Source organism: Thalassophryne amazonica, chromosome 7, assembly GCF_902500255.1.
Source record: "Thalassophryne amazonica chromosome 7, fThaAma1.1, whole genome shotgun sequence".
NCBI classification, from domain to species: Eukaryota; Metazoa; Chordata; class Actinopteri; order Batrachoidiformes; family Batrachoididae; genus Thalassophryne; species Thalassophryne amazonica.
In genome coordinates, this window is record NC_047109.1 from 114158535 (window position 1) to 114172903 (window position 14369).

At 43.7% G+C, this 14369-nt stretch overlaps 1 long non-coding RNA gene across 1 annotated transcript in view; it reads left to right on the top strand.

The window, feature by feature from the left end:
- The window catches only part of LOC117514793, a 93760-nt gene that overhangs the window by 55957 nt on the left and 23434 nt on the right, over positions 1-14369 (top strand). The gene's annotated exons all lie outside the window — the stretch shown is intronic.

Genomic DNA, 14369 nt, shown 5'->3' on the forward strand with positions numbered 1-14369 from the left:
TTCTCACATTCTTCTCTCTCTGTATTTAAATAGTTATTCCAGTACTGAGGGCAAGAACACAGCTTAAATTTTTTTTTGTATGTTTCTTATCATGTGAATCTCCAACAGCAAAATTAATTATCACCTTTGCCCCAAAGAAAATACAATTAAAGGGAAAAGTCATTTTTTTTCCTCCAAAATGAAATAATGCCCCCCCCCCCCCCAAATCAATTTCTTCCTGATAACCTCTGTATCAGACACATTTCTTTTTGTTGTTTTCTTATGGCCATGTATTAATATGACACCGTGTGCAGGATGAGAAGAGATGAGATGATTGACAAAACCAAAACAAACCCTAATTAAAAAACTGAATACCCGTGCAAAAGCAAAACAACAGGCAATCTGCAGGTATTTCATTTAGAGTAACTATCTCAGTGCGAAGCTGGTTTTATGTATTTTTCTTCATTGCACACAAACAGCCTCTTCTTTCATTTTATTCTCCCACACTTCCACATCCACCGCTGTCTTTGTGGAACCTCACACATTTGCCCTTCTTCCCTCCGTGTCAGATGCAATGAGAAACTAAAATTGCTCACTATAGTGTGTCTTTTTTTCCCCAAAACACTTCCAAGGTTCAGCTCATTAAAGCACCGAGGGGGAAAAAACAAAAGAAAACAAAAAAAAGCTGCTCGTGCGAGTGAGCTCAGCATCAAGCTGCAAGTATTTGTGTGGGAACAAAAGTTGTTTGATTTCTTAACAAATAAGAACATTATCAGCATTTTAGAAAGCTCCTAATATCACAGTAATGTACATTTAAATGAAGGTTTGCTGTCATGATGTGTAATGGCCAAGTGGGTTTAAAAAAAAAAAGTAAATGTGCAAAGTCATAAGAAAAATAAGCATCTTAACCCTTAACTTACTAATTTGTACACCTGGAGACTATACAGACCCCAACCAAATGTCTTTAAAAGAAAAAAACAAAAACACAATTAACATGTCTTTATTGATGCCATTATTCCAGGCAGGTGTGTGTAATATAGAAAGATAGTCACTTTGCAACTATTTTGGATTTTTATTTATTTGGAATATCTGGCTAACCAACCACATTTCAAAGGCTTTTGATAATCGTTTTTTTTTTTTTTTTTTTTTTGCACGAAGTTTTAAGTACAAAAAAAGAGAAAAAAGTGTACCCCTGCAATTGCACTGATGCAAATACGGTGGATAAAAATCTGCCCTGACAGTTTACTATAGAGTCCAACTTGATACCATTTTATATATATATATATATATATATATATATATATATATATATATATATATATATATATATATATATATATACGAGGTCTCTTAGATAATAAACCGACCCTTTTATTTTTTTTTTTAACTATATGGATTTGAATGACATGCGATTACACCAATCATGCTTGAACCCTCGTGCGCATGCGTGAGTTTTTTCACGCGTGTCGGTGACGTCATTTCCCTGTGGGCAGGCCTTGAGTGAGATGTGGTCCCGCCCTCTCGGCTGAATTCCTTTGTTTCACACGCTGCTCGAGACGGCGGGCGTTGCTTTATCAAAATTTTTTCTGGACCTGTGAGGAATATCCGAGTGGACACTATTCGAGAAATTAAGATGGTTTTCTGTGAAAAGTTTAACGGCTGATGAGAGATTATGGGGTGTTTCTGTCGGTGTAAGGACTTCCCACGGAGCGGGACGTCCTGCAGCGCTTCCAGGCGCTGTCGTCGGCCTGTTTCGAGCTTAAAACATCCTAATTTAAGGCTTAATTCACCCAGGACATCGTGAGAGAACAGAGAAGATTCAGAAGAGGCCGGCATGAGGAATTTATGCGGACATTCCACTGTTTAAGGACATTTTTTTAATGAAAGACGTACGCGCAAATTCGCCGAGTCGTTTCCGTGACGACTCGGCAAATCTGTGTGCACCGCGACAGGAAAAACACCTTTGTGTTGAAAACCATTTGTAGAATTCAGGCGGCTTTTAATGGCTTTCAACAAGTGAGTAACTGAGAAATTGTTTAACAGCTTGGGCATGTTCCAACTTGCCCGTTAAGATTTCCAACGGAGGTGTTTTTCCTGCCGCGACCCCCCGCGGTCGGGTCCAGCCCGACATGCGACTCTGCCCGCACGTTCTTTCATTACAAAATGACCGTTAACAATGGAATGTCCGAATAAACTCCTCATGCCGACTTCTTCTGAAAGTTCTCTGTTCTCTGACGACTTACTGCGTCAACAGAGCCTGAAATGTGGAAGTTTTCAACTTGAAACGGCGAGACGCTGCCGCCTCGAAGCGCAGATCGCCGTCAGGCGCCGTGGACCGTCCTTAAAGCGACACTACCAGACCAAAATCTCTCATCAGCCGTTAAAATTTTTACCGAAAACCAGCTGAATTTATTGAATGGTGTCCACTCAGTTGTGCCTTACAGTTTTGAAAAATTTTTTATCAAACAAAGCAGCAGTCTCTGAGCCATTCCTAAACAATGAAAAAAATCGACGAGCGGGTGGACGACTCCTCACTCAAAGACTGCCCACAGGCGAATGACGTAACCGACAGGCGTGAAAAAACTCTTGCATGCCCACGAGGGTTCAAGCATGTCTTATGTAATCACACGTGATTCAAATCCATATGGTTTTTGAAAAAATAATAAGGTCGGATACTTTTCTAATAGACCTCGTATATATATAAAAAACTAGGGTCCATAAGAAAATTATTGCACCCACAGTATTTAAACAAACTGATCAAAGTAACTCAATTTGAAGATAAGTGTATAGGTGACAACGACATAAAATTACTGGCGAACAATGGTAACCATTCAGAAAATCTCAATCAATATACAATGTTTTTCAGAGTCTAAGTTGCACCTGTTTAAAAAAAAAAGGCCTCCTAAGAGGTAAAACCCATAAATAAGTTGCACTGTCGAATAAGTTGCACCATTTTTCTGTATCATCAACTCTTTTATTTCGGATTTTTGTGCATTGTTGTTGTGCACTTTTTATTATGCCATTTATTCTTTTATTATTTTATTATTAGAGTTTATTTTGTTTAGTGTTTTGAGTCCTGCACGTCCAATATAAATATATAATTATTTATATATAATTATTATAATTACATTTTATTTATTTATTTATTTATTTATTTTTGGGTATGTAAGTCACAGTGAAGTTAAGTTGCAGGGCCTCTAAAACAAGTAAAAACAAACAGAAAAACCAAACCAAAACAAACGTCAGTTATAATCCAGGAAACACAGAGTACGTGGGGTTTGTTTGGACCCCAGCGATGCCGATTAGAGTAAAATAAATATAATTTATTAGAAAGCCTGTCATTGTAGCTTCAAACTGTTAACTACACAGTGCAAACACACATGCCTTTTTTATATTACAGTTTTGCACGAGATGTACACGATAGTGTGTTATAACAGGATTCATATCAAGGCAATTATTATTGTTCTTTCAGACTGCAAGCTGGGATGCTGATGCAACTGTTCATGACCATGAAAGGTCATAAAGCAGATATGTATATACTTGTATCTACTTGTTTCCTCAATGTTTTAAAAGAAATTCTGTGAATAGTTTGATGGTAGAATAGAAACCAGCCAGCTAACAAAGCATTTTAAAAAAATAGTCGCCACATTGTCTGAGTACAGTATAAAAGATTTTCTCAAAAAATATGAATGAACGAGTAAGTTTAGTTTGGTACAAAGAAAAAAGGGAAACTTTTCAGTATAAAAAAACTGATTTCTCAGTTAAACTAAGTAACCGAAAGGGTGTAGGTAGAAGCAAGGTGTGGAGTCTGTATATCAAGGGTGGAGTCATTTTAAAGATAAATTTAAAGATAATCTCTCACCATTGATTGTACAAATCAAATCAGAATTTGCTGAAATTACTTCGATCAGCCTGCATCAGATATTTTTAGACAATGAAGCTTGAAGCCCAAGATGTTTGAAAGCCTTTTCCCAGTAAAACGGTCTGTTTTGGGTTGGCAGAGGTATGCACACTCACTCATGAGTGTCCTTCTAATTTCTGTCTCTTCAGTGATGGAGGTTCTCCTCACATCCTTCTTCCCCTTTTGAAACCGTGCATGCTGACATGTTCTTCCTCACACTGTGGACTTGTTTGTCTCCTTCTGGAGGTCTTCAAACATCTGCTGCAGGTTTTTTCTTCTTCTTTGAGTAAATTAAATGCGAACGATCGCCCCGCGCAGTGGAAAACCATGTTTCAAGTCTCACCCGGTTTGTGGCTGCAGCAGCACTTTCACTTCCTGTAGTCTGGACTCAGACTGCAGCCATGTGATCTGACTACAGAGGAATCCGTGCACCCTCAGCCCCCCCCCAAAAAAGAGAAAAAACAAAACACAGACACACCACAGCAGTTGTAAAAACATATATATTATCATGGTCTAGTAATAGTAATAGTAATAAATGACATTCTTTGTGATTATTATAATTTAATCACATATAAAGAGTTTAGATGCAAAACCCAAGTGCACTGTTTTTAAAATGGAGAAAAAAAAAATGGAGAAAAAAAATAGAAACATAAAGGAAAAATTCATTAGAAAATGCACAGATTTCCATAAATAAAATAGTGGTTTGCAGTGTTGCCTCATGGCAAGAACGTCCTGCCTGATCCTTTCCGTTTCCCTGTTTTAGTGGGTTCCGTCCGTCCAGGTGCTCCGGCTTTCTCCCACTCCGAAATACATGCAGATTTGGTGACTTTAAATTGGCTGTGTGAATGTGTTTGTCCATCATTGTATCAGTTACAAAACTATAAGGGTTGGAAATCTGACCCTGTTTTGGTTTTACACAATGTTGGTATGAAATGTTAAATATGAATTAAATTTTCATTGTTGTTCTCCCTCTAACTGTTTGAATCTTTTCAGAAAAATTGGAGGATTATAAATTTCCACAGGAAGTCAAAAAAGACTACAGTCAATATCCAATTTAGCGACGCCGTGTGGAGAGACTCTGTTATTACTGTGGTCAGTCAGGTCATGTTCTCTCACTTTGTCCTGTAAGAGGTGCCCCCGTGCGGCCGAGATCAGTAGTGCATTAGTCACTTCCATCCCACCGCGAGTATGACTGTGCTATAGACCTTCTTCCAGGGACTACGCCACCTGGGGGAAAGTTGTTCTCTCTGTCTGCACCAGAGCATCTAGCTATGAACACCTATATTCAGGAGTCACTCGTGGCTCGAGGTTGATACGTCCTTTGTCTTCACCCGCAAGGGCAGGATTCTTCTTCGTAGAGAAGAAAGATAAGACCCTCCGCCCTTGTATTGATTATCGAGGACTTAATGACATCACAAACAAAAATTGGTACCCTTTACCACTTATTTCCTCTGCCTTCGAACTGCTAGAAGGAGCCAAGGTTTTTACAAAGTTAGATTTACAGAACGCATATCACCTGGTACGCATCCGACCGGGGGACAAATGGAAGACTGCCTTTAATACACCCACAGGCCACTACAAATACCTTGTAATGCCGTTTGGTCTTACTAACGCTCCTGCTGTGTTCCAAAGTCTTGTAAATGATGTATTGCACAAGTACCTTAACAAATGTGTCTTTGTTTATCTCGATGACATTCTGATTTACTCACCTGATCTGGAAACTCACACCCAGCAGGTCCGGACCATTCTTCAAACTCTCTGCTGCAGAAAGAAATTACAGCATCGGAGATTGCGAACTGCTGGCAGTCAAAGTGGCCTTGTTATGTGTCGGACGCAGCTCGGAGAACCGACCAGCGTTTGAAGGACCCAGTATGAAATAAGCAGAGCACGGTACAAAGACTAACTGAATTTAATACATAACAGTGAAAATGTAATAACAGAAAGGTGCGGCCTGGCGTGGTGCGCTCCCAGCAGCGCTAACGGTCCGGAGCCAGAAGCTGTTTCGGACCCAAGGACCCCGCCGACACCCCCCAGGTGGCCGCAACAACCGAGTCTGTGAAAGAAGGAACCATTATGTGAGTCCACACTCTACACACAGAACACTTAAAGGTGTACAAACAGCAAACACCTCCTGGCTTGATTACTGATCAGCTTCCCAACCTGCAGGCATGGAACATCCCGTTCACAAAACTCCACCGCAGTGGAAGCTGATGCATGACTAACATACAGCTCAATACAATAAGGTGTGAGGGACACCACATTTACTGACTGTATAACTGTTAGTCACAAAATCCAACGTACCTCAGGAAGTGTGCTGACGAGCGTGAGACCTCACCCCCTCCTCTTTCACAGACCGTGCATCAAACCTGGACATTCTCAGCGTCCGCTGCTGATGAGATGGCTCCCAAGACGACGATCTCACCCGTCTGGTCACAAGGTCGAGTCTCTGGCAAATACACACTGTGCACTCCAGTCTTAAATGCCAACATGCTCCAATCCATCCAGATGCACCTCAGCTGTGAGTCCTGACGAGTCGCAGGTGATCAGGGTGAGGTCCTGACAGCCTCAGCAACACAGCCACTCAGTCCCAAATGCACGCCACCTGGGAGGAAAACAAAAAGACAAACAAACCGGCAGCCAGGCCCCCCCAGCCATATAACAGGCCTTGGAGGAGTGGCACTATTGGTTGGATGGGGCACAGCTGCCTTTGCTAGTTTGGACCGACCATAAAAATTTAGTCTATCTCCGCACAGCGAAATGGCTTAACGCTCGACAGTCCAGGTGGGCCATATTCTTCAGCTGGTTCAATTTTGTGTTATCTTATCATCCAGGGTCTAAGAATGGGAAGCCAGATGCTTTTTCCGGTCTTGGTGACTCTTCTGATTCCATGCCTAATCCAGAAACTATCCTTCCTGAAACCTGTTTTGTGTCAGCACTTACCTGGGATGTTGAAGCAAAAGTAAGGGCAGCGCTAGTTAATACTCCAGTTCCCTCGGACTGTCCCTCTGGCAAATTATTCGTTCCGACCCCTCTTAGGGGTGAGGTAATCCGTTGGGGACGATAGTCGATTCTCATGTCATCCAGGTATCCAGAGAACCATGTTTGTGTTAAAGCAGAGATTTTGGTGGCCGCACATGTTAACTGATCTCCAAGAATATTTTAATGGCTGCTCTGTTTGTGCTATGCATAAATCCACCACTCGCCCTCTTGCGGGTGCTCTGTTACCTCTGCCCATTCCTGTCCGACCATGGACACATATTTCTGTTGACTTTGTGACTGGTTTGCCGGTTTCAAGAGGCAACTCAGTAATTATGACTGTTGTGGATCATCTGTCCAAAATGGTGCATTTTGTACCTTTGCCTAGGCTCCCCTCGGCCAAGGAAACAGCTGAGGCTCTGTTAACTCATGTCTTTAGGCTTCACGGGTTGTCGCAGGATATTGTCTCTGATCAGCGTCCTCAGTTTGTTTCACAATTTTGGAGGGAGTTCTGCCGTCTTCTCAGGGTCACATCTACTCTCACATCCGGTTACTATCCCCAAGCTAATGGTCAAACAGAACGCCTCAACAAGGAACTTGAAAAGGGTCTACGAATCCTAGCTTCCCAATGTCCTCCCTCTTGGTCCTCTCAGTTACCATGGATAGAACTAGCCCTCAACACCCTTCCTACGTCTGCCTCTGGTTTTTCACCATTTCATGTGGTTTTTGGTCATCAACCATCCTTGTTTAATTCCACAGATCTATGTTCACCGGTACCTGCAGCTCTGGGACTCATCTTACATTGCAGACGAACCTGGTAGCAGGCTTGGAGAGCCCTCTTGCGGTCTTCACAAGCATACAAGGCCGCAGTGGATCGCAAATGGTCGATCGCACCCTCCTATGCCCTGGGACAACAAGTTTGGCTTTCCACACACCACCTGCCACTGCGTGGAGTGCCTCGGAAACTAGCTCCAAGGTTCATTGGCCCATTCCCAATATCCAACATCATTAACCCTGTCTCTGTCTGTCTCCGCCTTCCAAAGTCCATGAGGGTTCATCCTACTTTCCATGTCAGCCACCTGAAACCTGTGCGATCTAGCCCTTTGTGCCGCCGGCCGATCCCCCGCCAACCGCTTCGTGGATGGGGGGGCCTGCCTTTATGGTGTGGCACCTTCTGGATTCTTGGTGGCGGGGTCGTGGTTTCCAGTATTTGGTGGATGGGGTGGGCTATGGCCCCAAGAAGCGGTCCTGGATTCCCTCCCGGTTTGTGTTGGACCCCACCCTTGTTCATGAGGTTCATGCTTCTCACCCTTCTGCTCCTGGGCCGTTGGGGGTCGGCCCTTGGGCGGGGGGGGGGGGGGGGGGGTACTCTCAGGTTCCTGGTTTTATGGGTTGTGTTTGTGTTCTCTGTCTCTTGTTCTGTCTCTGTTCTCTGTTGGTTAAGCCCTACGTTCCTGTGAATTGTGTGAAGCGCCTTGGGGTGACTATTGTTGTGAGTTGGCGCTATATAAATTAATTAATAATAATAAATTGGCCATAATTATGGAGCTCTGTGGGCTTATTGAAGCTTCCAAGCCAGAGAATACACATTCCCCATTTTGGTGATTTTTAAAAATGATTTATTCCAAGATGCAAAGGTGTAGAAAGAAATGCAATGTGATTTTCTGAAAGTTAAAACAATTCAAGCTGTCACATGTCCTTCAGGTAGATAAATTATGTTGAAAATGTGTAATTTATGCAAAAATCACATAAAACTTTTCACGTTGGATGACGTCATAAGGGGACTGGGGACTTGACTCAACCACCCTACTACATTAAGTGCAGTAGGGTGTCTTTTGTAAAACTCCAGGTGGGCTGCCATGTGCCTTTTACTAAGGAGTGGCTTCCGTCTGGCCACTCTACCATACAGGCCTGATTGGTGGATTGCTGCAGAGATGGTTGTCCTTCCATCGCTCAGTTTAGACGGGCGTCCAGCTCTAGGAAGAGTCCTGACGGATCTGAACTTTTTCCATTTACAGATGATAGAGGCCACTGTGCTCATTGGGACCTTCAAAGCAGCAGACATGTTTCTGTACCCTTCTCCAGATTTGTGCCTCCAGACAATCCTGTCTCAGAGGTCTACAGACAATTCCTTTGACTTCATGCTTGGTTTGTGCTCTGACTGTCAACTGTGATACCTTATATGTAGACAGGTGTGTGTCTTTCCAAATCATGTACAATCAATTGAATTTACCCCAGGTGGACTCCAATTAAGGTGTAGCAACATCTCAAGGATGGTCAGTGGAAACAGGAGACACCTGAGCTCAATTTTGAGCTTCAAAGCAAAGGCTGTGAATACTTATGTACATGTGATTTTTTATTTTTAATATGTTTGCAATAATCTACAAAAAAGAAAACTTTTTTTCACATTGTCATTATGGAGTATTGTGTGTAGAATTTTGAAGAAAAGAAAAAGAATTTCATCCATTATGGAATATGGCTGCAACATAAAATATGTGGCAAAAGTGAAGCACTGTGAATACTTTCTGGATGCACTGTGCAAATTCACACACACACACATACATATATATACGAGGTCTGTGAGAAAAGTATCGGACCTTTTTATTTTTTTCAAAAACCATATGGATTTGAATCACGTGTGATTGCATCAGCCAAGCTTGAACCTTCGTGCGCAGGCTTTGTGTGAGCACTGGTCCACCCCTTTCATCGGATTTTTATTGCGAATAAATGTCTGAACGATTTGTAGCTTTGCTGCATCAATTTCTTTCCAGTAACTGTGAGAGACCTCCAGGTGGACACCATTCGGAAAATTAATATGGCTTTCAGGGATGATTTTATGGAGATTATACAGATTAAGGAGTCTTACTGCCGTCTTAAGGACGGCCCACAACTGCTGAGAGCGCGGTGCGCTCCCAGCGCCGATCGACATTCTCAGACCCCGCTGAAACAACCAGATCATTTCCAACGTGAAGGCTTTGTTGATCCGGGACCTCGTCTGACTTTCACAAAAAGGTGTTGTGTGGGCCGCCAGAAGAGGAGGTACTGCTGGCCCACCACCAGAGGGCGCAGCCGCCTCACAGGAGCAGCCAGGGTGACAGCTGTCACGCATCACCTGCAACAGCTGTTACCAATCATCTGATCGGCAGGAGTATATCAGCAGGACGACGTCTCCACCTCTTTGCCGAGATATCGTTTCTACCGAGAAGGTAATAATCTCAGCTGACTGCTTGACAGTAACTTTTGTGATTTTTGTGAATGATTGCAGAACTTTCCAACGAGAGGTGGAGGCAGCTTACCTGCCGTTCGGATTCCTGGGTGCGAATGCGCCCTCCTTTAATTGTTCTTTATTCCTCGCCAGCAGTACCAGGTCCGACACGCAGAGGCAGTGGCCACCTGGGAATTCGGGACTTGGCGGCTCCAGTATTCCCGGGGTCTGGTGGCGGAGGAAACCGTGTGGTTCCGGTTCTACTTTGGAGAGGCGTCTCCTATCTTCGAGCCTGCCCACACGACACCTGTGTGAATTTGACTTTGTCCATTATTGTAATCTGTTGTACTTGTTGTGCATATTCACAACAGTAAAGTGTGTTATTTGACCTACTCCATTGTCCGTTCATTTGCGCCCCCTGTTGTGGGTCCGTGTACTTACACTTTCACAACAAAAGGCAGGAGACGTGGACATCAGCACTTTTTTGGCACATTCCACTGTTACAGGAGTTTTTTTCATGGAAAGAAAAGTGGAGGGACGTGCCACGGAGCCGTTCATTACGCGTGACAAAACCACCTCGGTGTTGGTCTCACAGGACGGATTTAAGGTGGATTTCAGATGGATTCCGGTTGCTTTTCAGTCATGTGATTATCCGATTGTGATTGTGCATGAGCTGGACATGCTCCAACATGTCATGGAAGGCTTCATCACGGTGTTGCTTTGCGCCATGCGGCTCCACCGCGACGCGCAGAACTCCTCCGCACGTCTGTCTTAATGTGCCAAAAAAGTGCTGATGTCCACGTCTTTTCACAATTCCTGTGCTAGTCAGACAACATACCGGATCAAGACAGCATCCAGTTTAGAAATGAACGGCACATTCCACTGTTACAGGAGTTTTTGTCATGGAAAGAGGAGCAGTGGACGCGCGGTGGAGCCGCATGGCGCAAAGCAACGCCGTGATGAAGCCTTCCAGGACATGTTGGGGCATGTCCCGCTCATGCACAATCACAATCGGATAATCACACAACTGAAAAGCAACCGGAATCCATCTGAAATCCACCTGAAAGCCGTCCTGTGAGACCAACACCGAGGTGGTTTTGTCCCGCGTAATGAACGGCTCCGTTGTGCGTCCCTCTGCTTTTCTTTCCATGAAAAAAACTCCTGTAACAGTGGAATGTACCAAAAAAGTGCTGATGTCCACGTCTCCTGCCTTTTTGTGAAAGTCAGACGATGTCCCGGATCAACAAAACCTTCACGTTGGAAATGATCTGGTTGTTTCAGCGGCGTCTGAGCATGTCGATCGGTGCTGGGAGCAAGCCGCGCTCTCAGCAGTTGTGGGCCGTCCTTAAAGTGGCAGTAACACTCCTTAATCTGTATAATCCCCATAAAATCGTCCCTGAAAGCCATATTAATTTTCCGAACGGTGTCCACCTGGAGGTCTCTCACAGTTTCTGGAAAAAAATTGATGCAGCAAAGCTCCAAATCATTCAGACATTTATTCGCAATAAAAATCTGATGAGAGGGGTGGACCAGTGCTCACACAAACCCTGCTCACAGGCGAATGACGCAACCGACAGGCGTGAAAAAACTCACGCATGCGCACGAAGGTTCAAGCTTGGCTGATGCAATCACACGTGATTCAAATCCATATGGTTTTTGAAAAAAATAAAAAGGTCCGATACTTTTCTCACAGACCTCGTATATATATATATATATATATATATATATATATATATATATATATATATACACACACACACACACAGTGAGGAAAATAAGTATTTGAACACCCTGCGATTTTACAAGTTCTCCCACTTAGAAATCATGGAGGGGTTTGAAATTTTCAGCTTAGGTGCATGTCCACTGTGAGAGACATAATCTAAAAAAAAAAAAAAAAATCCGGAAATCACAATGTATGATTTTTTTAATAATTTATTTGTATGTTACTGCTGCAAATAAGTATTTGAACACCTGTGAAAATCAAAGTTAATATTTGGTACAGTAGCCTTTGTTTGCAATTACAGAGGTCAAACGTTTCCTGTAGTTTTTCACCAGGTTTGCACACACTGCCGCAGGGATTTTGGTCCACTCCTCCATACAGATCTTCTCTAGATCTTTCAGGTTTGGAGTTTCAGCTCCCTCCAAAGATTTTCTATTGAGTTCAGGTCTGGAGACTGGCCAGGCCACTCCAGGACCTTGAAATGCTTCTTACAGAGCCTCTCCTTAGTTGCCCGGCTGTGTTTGGGGTCATTGTCATGCTGGAAGACCCAGCCATGACCCATCTTCAATGCTCTTACTGAGGGAAGGAGGTTGTTTGCCAAAATCTCGCAATACATGACCCCATCCATCCTCCCTTCAATACAGTGCAGTCGTCTTGTCCCCTTTGCAGAGGAGCACGCCCAGAGTATGATGTTTCCACCCCCATGCTTCACTGTTGGGATGGTTTTCTTGGGCTTGTTCCCATCCTCTAAACATGGTAAGTGGAGTTGATCCAAAAAAGCTCTATTTTGGTCTCATCTGACCACATGACCTTCTCCCATGCCTCCTCTGGATCATCCAGATGGTCACTGGTGAACTTCAAACGGGCCTGGACATGTGCTGGCTTGAGCAGGGGGACCTTGCTGCCCTGCAGGATTTTAAACCATGACATCATCATGTGTTACTAATGTAATCTTTGTGACTGTGGTCCCAGCTCTCTTCAGGTCATTGACCAGGTCCTCCTGTGTAGTTCTGAGCTTTCTCAGAATCATCCTAACCCCACAAAGTGAGATCTTACATGGAATCCCAGACCGAGGGAGATTGACAGTCGTCTTGTGTTTCTTCCATTTTCTAGTAAATAATCATAACAATTGTTGTCTTCTACCAAGCTGCTTGCCTGTTGTCCTGTAGTCCATCCCAGCCTTGTGCAGCTCTACAGTTTTGTCCCTGGTGTCCTTAGACAGCTCTTTGGTCTTGGCTATGGTCGACAGTGTTGGGAAAGTGTAGTGACACGGACCCACAACAGGGGGCGTAAATGAACAGACAATGGAAATGCAAAAGATAACAATTTAATGTTGTGAAATGTGCACAACGGTATACAGATACGACTTTAGATAACAGTCAGTTAAACAATAGGTGACGTGTGGGCAGGCTCGAGGATAGGAGATGCCTGTCCAGAGAAGAGTCTGGTCCCACATGATTTCCACTGCCAGCGGAGACCTGCAATACACCGGAGCCACCAAGTCCTGAGTCCCCAGGTGGCCACTGCCTCCAGCTGTCGGATCGGGTACTGCTGGCAGGAAAGCACAGACAGATCAAGTGGGTGTGTGCACACCCAGTAAACAGTTCAGCACACTCACAGTTCTTTCTGGAGTGACACGTCCTCCACTCTCAGGTAGCAGGAAAACCAAGTTCGTGCAGTGCCTACTGAAACACTAAGAAATTTAGGAGCGTAATCGCCGACTCCTCCAAATTTCTAACACACCAGCTCCAAGCTGTCAGTTACAGCAGGTTACGACTGCAAACAGTTTAGCATCCAATACGTGCATATGGCACAGAGAAAGGCTGAGAAGGTTACCTGTTGGGTAAGACGATTTCTCGGCAGGGATGTGACATCTCTGCCAGGTTTTTATGGATGGTGGTGATGATGAGTAAATGCATGACAGCTGTCAGCTCCGGGCTCCTGGGGTACTCATGCGGCAACTGCGCCCTCTGGTGCCTGAAGCCCGCCATTCAGACACGGCGCCCTCTGGTGGTGGGCCAGCAGTACCTACTCTTCAGCGGCCCACACAACAGACAGGTTGGAGTGTGATTGATTGAGTGTGTGAACAGGTGTCTTTTATACAGGTAACAAGTTCAAACAGATGAAATTAATACAGGTAAAGAGTGCAGAATAAGAGGGCTTCTTAAAGAAGAATTAACAGGTCTTTGAGAGCCAGAATTCTTGCTGGTTGGTAGGTGTTCAAATACTTATTTGCAGCAGTAACATACAAATAAATTATTTAAAAAATCATACATTGTGATTTCTGGATTTTATTTATTTATTTATTTATTTTAGATTATGTCTCTCACAGTGGACATGCACCTAAGATGAAAATTTCAGACTCCTCCATGATTTCTAAGTGGGAGAACTTGCAAAACCGCAGGGTGTTCAAATACTTATTTTCCTCACTGTATATACATACATACATACATTTATCACCCTGGCAGAGTTTTTTGAATTGATTAATTGAATTGATTTCTTGATTGCTTAACTATGTAACTGTCTCAGGAATGGGGTCATGGCCCTTGCCCGAGCCCAAATATGGCCATGCAATAGACTCACATCCT